We start from the raw sequence: 14,419 nt of genomic DNA on the forward strand, positions 1-14,419 counted from the left end.
AGAGGCTTTCCATAGCCACCCTATCTCCCACCACGAGTTAAGCTCTACCTTATCAATCTGATTTGGTTCCTTCATAGACTATATCACTATATGAAATTATTTTATTGATATATTTGTTTCTTTGTACATTGTTTGGTTTCCTCCCTCTTGAATATAAACTCCACAGATGACCAGACCTTTTTTGTCTTGTTCATTGCTCTCACCACAAGTGGGGGTTCACACATGGAAGATGTCTGAAAGATATTGTTTAACAATAAATGAATACCCTATGCTCTCCTACCTCTCTACCTTTACCCAAGCCGCCACTCTCCTAGATGCCTTTCCTCCTTCACACTTGCCTGTTCAAGTATTATCCATTCTAAGAACAACTCAAATCATACATCTTTCAGGAAGCCCCCCCAGGTCTATTTCCTGACTTGCTTGTGAGGACACTGAGGACAGGAAACCTGTCTTATGCACATTTGTATTCCCAGATCCTAATGTAGGGTGGACCTCTGAACCCAGTCCTTGCCTTCAGTCACCTGCTCATTTGCCTTTCTCATCTCAGTGCACTTTTTCTCCATGTTCTAGAAGACCATTGTAAGGTTATCCTTCTTGTGATTGGCTATATTTTCCCTTATGTCAATTCTGTTCCTTAAATACTCCAAAGTAAATTTTAATTTTTCCATATCATTTGTGGTTTTTTTCTCCCTTGTTATCTTTTGCTCATGTCATCCAGGCTCTCTTTCACCTCAAAGCATTATTTCCTCTGAGCTTTATGGTCTTTCATTGAGATTCTGCCTCTTTGTAGCCAACGTAGGATACCTAAGTTATTCAAAATAGTAGGCATTTCCTGTAATAAGTCATATTCAAAAGTACTCTCTTCCTCTGATCCTTCAGCTTGATGCTTCTTTCCTGTAGTCTGCACAGTTATGTCATGGGCTATAGACCTAGAGGTCCCTCTGTTTTCAACCTAGAAGGAGGGGAAGTTCTATCCAGATACTGTATTGACCATATAGGTAATTCAGAGAGCTCTTGGCCCTACTCATTGTCTGCCAGGGAGCAGGTCTAATCCCAGATGTAAAGCAAAGGGAAGATGGATGTGTCAGATCTATCTTGGCTCTAAGAATCTAGGCTAATTCAGAGCAGCTCTAGTGGATGGTGGAATCTTCTCCCAGATCTGTCAAATGGTAGAGCTCAGAAGCTTAGGAAAAACCACAGCCACCAGCATGCACAGGGTAAAGGAATTCCTAAAATGCGATGCATTCCTTCCCCAACCCCCTCTATGCTATATTCTGTTCTGTTGTTTCTTGAATTCATTGCCTTCAAGTGGACATTGAAAGTAGAGGGAACAGAATTAAAGTCTCTTAAGGGGAACAAAGGAAAAGGCAAAGGAACAGGAACCCTTAAATACTGCTAAATTGAAGGACCGAGAAAGAGAGAGAAAGAAGAAGCAGTACAAGTGCTAAACAGTATATCATGTCGCAGAGATGATTTGAGGCGAAGGGAACGTTGAAATACTGCAGAGGGGTGACCAACAACATCAACGATTCCATCAAGAAAAAAGAATGAATATTGCACAATTAGGAGGTTCCTGATGTCCTTGAAATTTTCAGAAGGATAACAAAGAACATCACTCTGGCAGGTGATTAAGCAATGAGTAGAATGATGATGAAAACCAGGGCTTATTGTAGAGGAAGACTGACAGTGAAATCCAGGGGAGTAATAGGGAGTAGTCATCTATTTTAATATTTTAGGAGAGATGCTAAAATCTCAAAGAACTATTTAAATCTGTAAGTAAAAGTAATTGTCATAATTTCCTTTTTTGAATTTAGGAAGACTATCTCAGGTTTCGAAAATAATGAGCATAACCATTATGCACATCCTTTTTTAAATAAAAGGGCACAGAAGAATGAGGGGGAGAATTCAATCCCAGAAATGAGAAATCAGAGAATATTAGATAAAATACCAGTGACGAAGGCTCCATGAGTTTTCTAACACTGCGTCCCAAAATTTTTTCCTTAAATCTGCTAAATCATCATGGAATTTTCAGATTCTTTTTAATATTTTGTTAAATTGTTACATGACCCCAATATCAACTATAGGTTATGTGCCAAATTCTGAAGGCTACTTATAACTAAATAAAACAGTGAATTTGTATAGTTTGCTACCTAGACATTACTAAATCCATTGACTATGAAGATTGCTGGAAAAGAAAATATATGTATTTTTATAGATAAAGAAAGGTCATTTAATATTTCCTTTCATATATTACAGTCTGAAAACATCAAAAAGCTATTCTTCTCAACCACAACCCAGCAAGACTAAGTGAAAACATAAAGGCTCTTGGCCACAGGCAAATCTGGTAAAGGTAGTGGAAGCCAAGAATGAGAAGTATTATATATCTCAGTTAAAATCTACAACTACAAAGAGAGCCTCACAAGGATTCTATCCATCCAGGAGTAACGAAAGCAAAACCAGCAGACATACACCCCATCAGTCTAACCATCATAATTGTTTTTACTTCACTAGTCATTTGAGAAAGAGACGAAATTAGAAACTCTACCACTCTAAGAATTAATTCCCACCCTAGAAATGAATCATCAAAATCATCCAGCAACTGCTTAAATACTTCAACTTTTAAAGAGATTCACTCAGAGCCACTTGCATAGCTCGGTCTTTTAAGCATCTGACTCTTGATTTTGTCTCAGGTCATGATCTCAGGGTTGTGAGATCAAGCCCCACATCAGGCTCTGCTCTGGGTATGGAGCCTGCTTAACATTATCTCTCTCCCTCTCCACCTCCCATCTCTCCCTCCCTCCCTCTCACTCTTAAAAGAAAGGGGGGTACCTGGGTGGCTCAGTGGGTTAAAGCCTCTGCCTTCTGCTCAGGTCATGATCTCAGGGTCCTGGGATTGAGTCCCACATCGGGCTCCCTGCTGAACAGAGAGCCCGCTTCCCCCTCTCTCTCTGCCTACTTGTGATCTCTCTCTCTGTGTCAAACAAATAAATAAAATCTTTTTAAAAAGTGGGGGAAAGAGTCACTCAACAAGTACTTATTGAGGACCCCTATATACCAGGTTCTGAGACTTAATCAAATAGGTCCCTTAGCTGGACACTGAACTGAATCTTAGTCAACTGAGCAGAAGAATAAAGATTACACATACTAAAGACACAACACCCAAGACGTTAGCTCAAGGGGCTGAACTTGGAGAGAAAGACTCTTAGATTACCTGTGTGGTTTAGGGGCAGTGAGCCTAGCAAGGGGTGATTATTATTCCTATAGGCAGCAACTTTCATTTTTATTAATAATCTTCCCTACATGTGGGATCTTTTAGCCTTTAGACTAATTTTCCTTCTGGACACTGGACTTGTTGGCTGAACATAAGTTTCCAAAGCAAATAAGCTTTTGGTGAACTGACCTAACCTTTGTCTTAAATAGTCAATAAAAACGGAGGTGGGTAGCACTTTTCCAATATCAAGGCATGACCGAGATAGTAGCTCTTCCCAGAGGAGCTTCACAAGGGTTTGGGATCATCAACATGTTAATTCCCCAGAGAAATCTACAATAAAAGATGAGATCACTGTGTGTAATTAAACTAAAAATAAATTCTGTCTTATGTTATATGGAAATGACTGCTGACATTTTCCCCCAACATAACTCTAGTCGTAGGAGACCTCAGCTCAGCTTGCCATTTTGTTGATTTTAAAATTCACTTATCATATTAAACACATAATATCTGTTATTTGCTTCTTCCTCCACACAGTTTCATCAGGGTATACATCTTAGTTTCTGTATATTTGTATATTTGGTGCATTCAACAAAAATTAATTGGGGCCCTCCTATGTACCAGACACCATCATAGGCTCCGAGGAAATCATAATGAGATGAAATGAAGAAAGTGACATCTCTGACCTCTCAAATCTCACATTTCCATGGATGGATATATCATTGGGGCAATATTTATTCATCAAAGCGAACTCCGCTTTCCTTCTTAATTCTGGAAGTATTTGAATAGTGTCAGGGGTCTATACATGTCACTGAGCAACTGTATTCAACAATAGCCCAGGACTAAATCTTAGCAGATTCCCATCATATTCCTTGGGCTTGTTTTTCTCCTTACGGCACTTTATTCCTTTGCAGACCTTCTTGCCTTCAACAGCCATTTCATTCAACAGTCTTTCTCCATTCTTGACCCCACCAAACTTCTCCCAGCAGCCTTACTCCCTGTCCCAAGGTGAATGAGTATGTCCTCATTGAGCTTGCCTTCTCATAAAACAGCACCTTAATCGGAATGGTACTTTCTTGCCCTTGGACTAAAAGATGTCCAAGATCTACTTACTGCAGCATACGATGTGATCACTTGTCACCTTTCCAGGTCATTTCTCACAGCTCAGTCTCTAGTTCACAGCATTGTTTCTGAGTCTCCACTGCAGTTCCATCTCCCCTCCAAGGCCTTTGTTCACCTAGCATCGGCCACACTCTGGCAGGCAGAGCACTTACTCATCCTTTCATACTTAGTTCAGGCACTACCTCCTCCAGGAAACTTTCTCTGACCTTTGCATGTCTGCTCCCTGGAGGCCTTTCAGCTCTCCGCTTCTCTACTTGCATGATACAGAAGAAAGAATTCCACTCATTCAATGTACACCGTATCATAATCATCTGGCAGGAGACTTGAAAGGGGCAACAGGGTTCTGGTCATGTTTGGGGACCGGTGCCTCACACAGTGCCCTGCACATGACAGATACCAAAAACAAAACAAAAAAAACTGTGTTCACCGAGTGAACCTTCGATACATTTTTATAGTAAAAATAGCAAGTGACAAATTACCAAGCTCCCCCGACACCAAGGAATGTTTCTTCCCTCCATCTAATGTTTTTCTTCTTCTTTTTATAATTTGCAATAAAGTTTTACTGTCGGTGTAGAAGAAGAGCAGGGAAAACAATTCAGTAGCTTTCAGTGAGTAAAATTTATAATGTTTTCCTTCTTTTTCAATACAAGCCGCCTGTTTATGTAGCTTTTTGTTCTAACTAGATATTAAACACTAGTTGAATGCTTGTTTAAACTTGAAAAATCCTACAGGGATCATGGAAGTTGATAGAGGAAACACAGTAAGCAACTGAACAAATATTTGTTATGAGATTCACTCTCTGCCCAGGAGACACCAGAAAGAACTTCATTAGCAAAGACTTCCTTCACCTATGAGGTAATGAAAGGGGAATTGCCAACACCCTCAAGCCAAGGAGTAGGTGACATCAACTTTATCCTGAGCAATTTAAATCCATCTACATGCCCTGTTCTCCAGAGGAGGCCCAGACGAAAGAGATGAGCTAAATACATTTTCATTTACCATGACTTTATGCCCCTCTAACAAAGAGATGAACTTCAGCTTTGATTGTGGATATCCCCCTCAGAGTCAGGATGTTTCTCCCCGCAGTTACTGCTTCCTTCTTATCTCTGAGCCAGCTACAGCGTGGAAAGATTCAGAGGCCAAATTATTTTCGTATTTCTGTCTGTTATATTATAAAGCATGTGTCTGGTCTCTGTCCCAGGTTCCTGCAGCCAAGTTTCTAAATTCGGAATTGAGAGACAGGAATGTCTTTGTTATTCACAGTAGGTCCTCGGACCACATCAGAGTTTATGTTAATGAAGCGGCTCCGGAGGGCCCCAGGCCCACTGCAGGAGAGGTGCCAGTGGTGCTAGAAAGACCAACCAAGTGATGAGAGGGTTGGGACTTGGAGCCAAGGCTCTGAGGAGCTTCCTGACCACATTGATGTGTCTGGAGGGCAAGGTGTCCTGATTCCAAAGGGAGAGCACATGAAAGTTTTGAGTCCAAGACACTTCCAGACCTTGCCCTGTATGTATTTTCATTTGGCTAGTTCTGATTTGTATCCTTTATAACAAAAATATAACTGTAGGCATAATGCCTTCCTGTTTTCTGTGGGCTGTTCTAGTGAATTATCGAATTTGAGGTGATTGAAGATACCCTGACTTTGTCGCCAGCTGGACAGAAGTGCCAGTGGCCTGGGGACCCCCAAGACTGTAGCTGGCCTCAAAAGCAAGGGCAGCCTTGTGGGGAATTTGGCCCTTAAGCTGGGGAATCTCCTTGGGATGGTCAGCATCACGAATGTATTGCAATATCAAACTGTTCTACTATGGAGACCACAGGACCGCCATGTTGATTCAGCAGGAATGACCAAATGCCAGGCCTGGTATTCAGGGGACCTGGGTCCAGAATCAAACTTGCTATTTAACAGCCCTGTGATCTTGAGCAAGCCACAGAACTGATCTGACTGTCAATGCTCCCGTCAGTAAATGAGAGAGGTTGGACTCAGTAGCTTCTGCCATTTCCCATCTCTATGCTGCTCCTAGTAGGTCTCAATCTGCAGAAGCCAATGATCACGTTTTCCTATGAATGATCTTCATTCATAGGCTCCTCTTAGCAGCAATGGCTTACAGGTGGGTTTAAGGCCTTTGTATTTGCTGTTCCCTCTACCCAAACATCCCAGATACCTGCATGTCTAACTGCTAACTTTCTCCAATGCTTTCCTGCACAGACATAGTGTTTCTGCTCACCCTCACTGGCCACACGATCTATAATTTCAACACCCATCCATGACACTCGGCCACTCCCTTCTCTGCTTTATCTTACTGCGTGACATCATTAGCTAACATATTATATATGACAATGGCTTTTTCTTTCTTCTCATATCACTCCAGCTTCTATTGCATCTTTAAAACATCACAAATAAACCTGAAAAATCATCCGGCATCTTGCTGTTTCTATAGCTGGACAACTTAGATCTTACTCGTCAGCCTGTTGAATTGTTCCTTTTTCAGTAACACAGATACCATCCCCAAATTTTCTGATGTCCTTGATTTTAACTGTTGTGGCTTGCTGAATCAAAGCAGCTGAGTTTGATAGATTTCCTTCAAGAATTAACTTATCTTTCTGGGCCTGAGATACTGAACAAGCAACATCTGGCCTCATCCAAACCCTGCGGAAGTATTTTTGTATTTTTCTTCCCAAGAAATTTCGGATTTCAACAAGAGAACCATTCTGAATAACAACACTGCTGGGGAAGTGCGCACACGCAGACGTCATCTTGCAACAGATGCCCAGTGTAACACCCTTGATGGTGTTATATACGTGACTGTAAGACAGTGCAAACAGTAGCTAGTTCTTTTCTGTTTCCCCCCATTTGTCACCTCGAAGCCTCTTCTCTTTCTTTCCAAGGAGACTGAGTTCTATATTGATATGACAGAAGTCCATCTGCAGAGTTCCTCTGGGGCCCTTCACGGTAATGGTGCATCCCTTCTGAGTGATGTCGACATTTGGGGGAATGTCAATCATCTGACTGATGAAAATGGTTTTCATTTTTGCAGCAGATGTGGCAAAGAGAGGACAAAGCCTTATTTTTCATCTATTTCTTCAGTAGAATGGAAGCTCCATGAGGGCAAGGACCTCTACTGTTTGTCCACAGCTTTATACTGAATATCTAGAAAACTGCATGACAAACAAATGACTTGAAGTGAATATTAATAAATATTTCACAAATGAATCAAACATCAGCTTTATTGAGACCAGGTAGGCACAGCAGTTTAATAACGCAATCCATATGCTCATACCTGAAATAACTGAAATTACTTCCACAGTTTGGAATGACTAGGAGCAAGGGTATGGCGACAGGTAATAACAGAATGCTTGGAACTGTGGCCAGAGAGAGGAGCTTTGGAGGTTAAGAGATTTGGGGGATGATAAGGATCAAAGAATGGAAATGATGATGAGTGAAGTGGAAGTGACATAAGACACTGAGAGAGAGAGTAAGATCATAGATATTAGAATCTACAAAGGTGGCAATAGGGAAAGAAATGGGGAAATGATACAGCAACTGATTCTACTACAACTTTGAAAAGTAAGAAGTTATCTTCTCAGTCCCAGAAAAGGTTATGGGAAACAGATGGTATAAAACAAAGGCTCTGAAATATTGAGAAATTTCAAGGGAACAATAGTTTAAACTGCACAATACAGTAGCCACTAGACACAAGAAGCTCGTAAGCACTTGAAATGTGGCCTGTCTGAATTGAGAGGTGCTGTATAAGTGTAAAATGAATGCCAGACTTGGAACAAGAAAAGTAACACATATCATTAAAAATGTTTATGTTGGGGGTGGCCTGTGTAGCTCAGTGATTTAAACATCCAACTCCTGATTTCAGCTCAGATTGTGAACTCAGGGTCCTTGGATAGAGCCCCACATGAAGCTCTGCACTGGGCATGGAGCCTGCTTGGGATTCTCTCTCTCCCTGTCCCTCTGCCCCACCCCCTACTTGTGTGCACAAGTGCCTCTCTGTCAGACACGTGTGCTTTCTCTCTCTCCAGGGGGAAAATGTTTAGTTAGCTACATGTTAAAATGGTAACTTTTGGATGTATTAGACTAAATAAAATGTATAATTAAAATTAATTTCATCTATTTCTTTTTTCTTTTTTTAATGTGGCCAATAGAACATTTAAAATTACATATGAATGCCAGTGTTATAGTTCTACAGGTAGCGCTGGTCTAGAAGTGTCCAAGGGGTGTATGAAGAAGTCTGCAGGCTTGATATCAGCCTCTATGAATCTGGAGAAATGAAAGAAGGCGTGACCCCCAGTAGAGAAGTTTGCTAAAGTGTTGTCTTCAAAGGAAGGCAAGGTTTTAACCTCAGGGAAGAATTAAAGATTTATTTATTTATTATTTATTTGAGAAAGAGAGAGAGAGAGAAGGACTGAGCTGGGAAAAGGAGAGAGGGAATACAGACTCCTAGATAATTTGGAGCCTGGCGCAGGGCTAGATTCCCGAACCCTGAGATCATGACCTGAGCCAAAATCAAGAGTGGCTGCTCAATCAACTGAGGCACCCAGGTGCCCCATCTCAGGGAGGATATAAAATGATTATTTTAAAGAAAGGACATGCTAACAGGGGCCATAATCATATTGCAAAATATAAATGTATCAAATTGACACATGGTACACCTTGAACTTCACAGTGTTTTATGTCGATTATAGCCCAATTTTTTAAAAAAGAAGAAAAAAAGGTATAGTTCATGTGTCAGATGCAGACTGGCATATCTCAGTCACAGGAGAGGTAGAGACTTTGAACTTCACCTATTCCATGCTGGTTCCAAAGCCAAGAGCACTTCCTTTAGTCAAGACCAACTTCCATTTGGGAGATGGAGTGGATGAATAAGTCATCCACTTATTACCCACTTATATCCACTTATTATATGCAGTATATCCAATTATAATGCAGTCAATCAACAAACATTTATTAAAGACTTAATACATCTTGGGCTCTAGAGATCTATAAAATGAATAAGTTCCTGGCTTCAAATTGTTCTCAGGCCAATACGAGAGACAGGTATGTAAAAATCGATAAATTCCAATACGTATCCTGGCAAATACAGTAATTGAGTATAAATTAGGCCTTGAGGTCAGAGCCAGGAATGAGATATACACAGTTTACATCTTGTGTAGCTATTTCAACTAGGGCAAAGAATGTAGAAATAGCCCATTCAGCACAATTCTAACTCTAGCTACAAAAGGGTCATGTCTTCTTTCACTTAAAAACATTAAAGCTTTTGTCTGGGGAAAAAAGTAAGACTTTTGCAGATATAAAGGAAAATAACAGAGTTTACAAATGTATTTCACTCTCTCCATTTAAAGTATAACCATAAAAACTTCAAAAGTTTAATATATAATACAAAAACTTTAAAAAGACCCAGGTGCCTGGGTGGCTCAGTCAGTTGGGCATCTGCCCTTGGCTCAGGTCATGATTTTGGGGTCTTGGAGTCGAGCCCCTCATTGGGCTCGTTGCTTGGCAGGGAGCCTGCTTCTCCCTCTCCTTCTGCCCCTCCCCCTGCTGTGGGCTCTCTCTCTTTCTTTCAAATAAACAAAGCCTTTAAAAAAAAAAAAAACAACTTTAAAAATACCAGCTTATATTCTGCAATATCATTTTCAGATGTCTTTATATAAAACAAAAAGTGCATACAACTGCTACCTGCTTTTACTATCTTAAGATGCCAGATGGTTACAAAAGAGAGTAATATTCCTTCTATTTTCTTGATTTCCTTCAAAAATTATAAAATAGTTTGGTATAGTTTCCCAAAGGTATATATAAAAAGGTATAATAAGAAACACCAAAACCTCATTTGTAGAAACAAATCAGCCTACGTGTACCTTTTTGGTTCTTCTCGTTTTCTCAAAGTCACCACAGGAAAGGTGAAGATAATTGCTGGTAACAACGTGTGTGTGTTTGTGTGTGTGTGTGTGTGTGTGTGTGGTTCGACAGGGGTGTTGCCCATTCATGTTTGGGGCAAGAACCCAACATCTCTGGAACTTATCCTGGTTAGAACAGACCCATGGCAGAAGGAGAGGCACTGGGCATTAGAATCAGAGAAATCTAAATCCAAATCTCATCACCATGAGTTATCAAATTTAAAATCTTGGGATTTTATTGGATTGGGATTAACTGGAATGTTAATCACCTTCTCAGAATTTTAATTTTATCACCAAAATAATGGAAGCAATGTGTTACGTACCCCCAACACTGTGAAAATAGTATGAACATTCTTGTACATGGTAGGTGCATAAAAAGTGTTAGTTCTCCAATCCTTTTCTTTCCCTCCTGTTTGTGGTCACATACTCCCGAAAGAAGGACAAAATTACATCAATTGGAGCAGTAAGCTTTGTTCTCCTAGAGGTGCCAGTGCCTCAGTGAAGGCAGCCAACCATATCCTGTGTATTAAAATGGAAGAACTTGTTTTCAGAATAAAAATGTCATTAATTTCTGATAAAAACTAACTGCTCTAGCAAAATTAATCCAAGCTAATTGAATAGTCCTTAAAAAGCAGGTAAATTATCATGGCCATCACAGACGACTGACTCTGTTTCTACAAAGTTAAAAAGCAAATTATAGAAAGTTGTGATGAGAATCTGCTCCTTATCAACATGAAAAAAGGCTCATAAATGTCACCCACTAAATTCCAACGATCTAAAATCCAAAAGAAGAAAAATGTCTTAAAATAACCCTAGGAGGCTATGTTTTTATCAGGAACATAACTTCCCTTAAATCTGCTATGGAAAGAAGACACAAACTTATTTTTATTTAGTAACACTTTGTTTTTTATATCAAAGTCTCCTTTTTTATTTGAATAAGTACAATCCCCACAAAAAAAGTTCCTAAGGAAGACAGAATCATGCATTTGATTAAAGCACAATGCTGAGTACAATCTTCAGTAAATAGAACCTTCAATGAATGAATAGCAAATGACCCAAAAAAAGCAGTAAAAGCAATCACCCCTTTATAACATGTTACAACAAGATGGCACATGAATTCCTTTTTTTTTTTTTTTTTTTTTAAATCCATTCAGGACAGGTAGAGCCAGTTTTCTGGCTGAGGAGATTCAGAGAGGATGACTTGCCCAAACTCATACTTTCTAAGTGAACTAAAAACCAAATCAGCTGATTCATCTGCCCACCTTTAAAATCTTAGTGTTGAAACACCCCATGGAGGTTATTTGGTCTCAGTCTCTCTGGTGACACAAAAATCCTATCAATAACATTCTTGACACATGGTTATTTGGCCTCGGTTAACAGTTCCAATGACTCATTCCTTTTATAAGGTCACGATTGCCATTTCTGAAATGTCTTCTTTACGAAGAATCTAAATCTTCTCCCTAGTTATTTTTATTCCCAGGTCCTGAGCTACAGCCATAACTTTCATTAAAAAGCTGGTCCCCCAAAACTCTTTGGATTTCAAAGCTAAATATACCTTTCACCCATATGGTTTTACCATGAGGTACTGCTACGGGCATCATCAAGGTACCATGTCTGAAAACCCTTGTTCATTTCTATCTTCCCATCTTTTCCCACCTTTTGATTTTCATTTCATCCCTGAGGTATTTAAGACAGAATAAAAAATAGGCTGATAAATAAAAGAATGTACAATTAAATGAAACCCGACCACATAACCATGACCTTCCTTAGTTGTTGATCTTTCTGAAATATCTAGCACTCTTCAGTAGAGAATTATTTATCTAGAGACTCTAGATCTATAAGGATCAACAGAGTCATCAAATCTCTTCATCTTTTAGATTAAAAGAATTCATTCAACTACCTATACAACAAGCATTTAATGAGCACCAACTACACACCATACTCAATACTAGGCTCTATGGCAAGTTCTACCAACACAAAAATCGATAAGACAGAGTTTCTACGCTGAGAAGGTGTATCATATTATTATTACCAAATAACTTTCAGTGAGCCTTTACTCTGTGTCAAGCACAGTTCTAAATGGATTAATTCACTTAATCTTCACAATAACCACAGCTAGATGTTATTGTGATAATTATCTTCTGATGAGGAAACCAAGTCCCAGAATGGTTGGGTGTGAGGTAGTAGGGTGGGAATTTATCCAAGATCTCCTAGCCAATAGAAGTGCAACCAGAGCCTCAGGGAAGAATTTCAAAGTAAGTAGTTCCTTTCTTTTTCCAGGCTGCTGCTGCTGCTTCTTTTTTTTTTTTTTTTTTTTTTTTTTTAACTTTTCTTTCAGCTTTTCTATTACTTCCAGGCTACCCCAATGTCTTTATTAATGCTAAGTAATGTGAGGTTTTCTTCAGTTACAAATTTATATTAGTATGTAGATAATTACCAGCCATAACACTACTACTTTTGCTCTTCCTGCTTTCTTTGGCCCAATTCTTCTCCCTGTACACAAATGACCAAGGTCAGCAGAAGGGCACTCCAACTTGGACTTGGCACTTGAACTGAACAGTGACATTTATTTTTTTTTTTTTGAAAATTTTATTTATTTATTTGTCAGAGAGAGAGTACAAGCAGGGGGAATGGCAGGCAGAGGGAGAAGCTGGTTTCCCACTGAGCAGAGAGCCCGATGTGGGACTCGATCCCAGGACCTGGGATCATGACTTGAGCTGAAGGCAGATGCTTAACTGACTGAGCCACCCAGGCATCCCCAACTTAAACATAGTCTGGGGAAGAAGGGAATATATTATTTCAGAGTACCTGTTATTAACTGTGCCTGACATTCTTCATTTGATGCAATTCCTGGTAAGAAAGGCAGATCCGCAGAATAAGCAGTGTGTGCTGTGACACCGAAAACGTCTAAGATTAATCTGTTGATAATTTTGTCCTCTAATCTTACCCTGAATCTTTCCATCTTCCTTGTTGTCGCATCTACAATGAACTAATCCTGGATTTCCCTGCTTAACACCCCAACCGAAGGTCATCTAAGGGTTAAGCTGGAGAGGGGAAGGGCAGAGTAGAGAGGGCACAGCATATACAAAGTCCCCAAGATGGGGATTCCCGGAACAAGTGCCAGGCTAGGAAGGAAAGGGAGAGAACATGGTCAAGGAAGAACTTTCTGATGAGAGGACCTTGAAGTGACATGAGAAACCCCAGTACATATAAACACATATCTGATATTCATAAATTGATTTCCTCTATTAAGTGTTACAGGCATTGGAAACGTCTTTACGAAAATGGTGGCATTACAAATATTCGGAGTTTAATATTATCCATATTCCCCTTTTCTGTGAAATTGCTTCATCACAAATGCAAAAGAAAGGCCATATGCATGTCTCTGACTTTTTTTTTTTTAAAAGATTTTACTTATTTATTTATTTGACAGAGAGAAAGATCACAAGCAGGCAGAGAGGCAGGCAGAGAGAAGGGGGGAAGCAGGCTCCCCACTGAGTGGAGAGCCAGATTCGGGCTTGATCCCAGGGCCCTGGGATCATGACCGGAGCTGAAAGCAGAGGCTTAACCCACTGAGCCACCCAAGCGCCCCTGTCTCTGATTTTTTAAAAGGGAAGCAGCATTTCAGCAAGTACATTTACAAATCGTTGTGTTTGTGAATTTTCATTTGATGGATATCATAATCATCTCTTTAATTTTTGAGCCACAGTACATTTTACAAGGTGTTCTGGTTTGTGTGTTTTGTTTTGTTTTCATTTAAAAGGATCTTGGGGTGCATGGGTGGCTCAGAGGGTTAAAGCCTCTGCCTTCAGGCTCTCTGCTCAGCAGGGAGCCTGCTTCCTCCTCTCTCTGCTTGCCTCTCTGCCTACTTGTGATCTCTGTCCAAAAAAAAAAAAAAAAAAAGTCTTAGAAAAATAAAAGGATCTTCAACGGACTCTAAAAATGTCATGTAACTAAAAATCTACTGAAACAGTGGGAGAATCTAATTCAATATATGCATTCTTCAAGTTTCTTTTGTCTCCATTTGAAGCAGGCTAACTGGGTCCTATCTAACATTCTCATAGGTTAAGCATTTGTTAAGATTCACCTTGACCCAGGTAACATGAAAGAAAAAACAAATACGGCTGAAATCTACCATCTTCAGTCTTTCTGTAATACCCTGAGATGATTAATAATTCCAACCCCCAG

General features: G+C 39.8%; 1 protein-coding gene and 1 pseudogene across 1 annotated transcript in view; both read right to left on the reverse strand.

The window, feature by feature from the left end:
- GRIP1 (glutamate receptor interacting protein 1) overlaps nt 1–14,419 on the reverse strand; it is a 677,260-nt gene that overhangs the window by 529,512 nt on the left and 133,329 nt on the right. The window lies entirely within an intron of this gene.
- LOC131839119 (large ribosomal subunit protein uL6-like) lies at nt 6,785–7,357 on the reverse strand (annotated as a pseudogene).

The sequence above is a fragment of the Mustela lutreola genome, chromosome 8, assembly GCF_030435805.1.
Source record: "Mustela lutreola isolate mMusLut2 chromosome 8, mMusLut2.pri, whole genome shotgun sequence".
NCBI lineage: Eukaryota > Metazoa > Chordata > Mammalia > Carnivora > Mustelidae > Mustela > Mustela lutreola.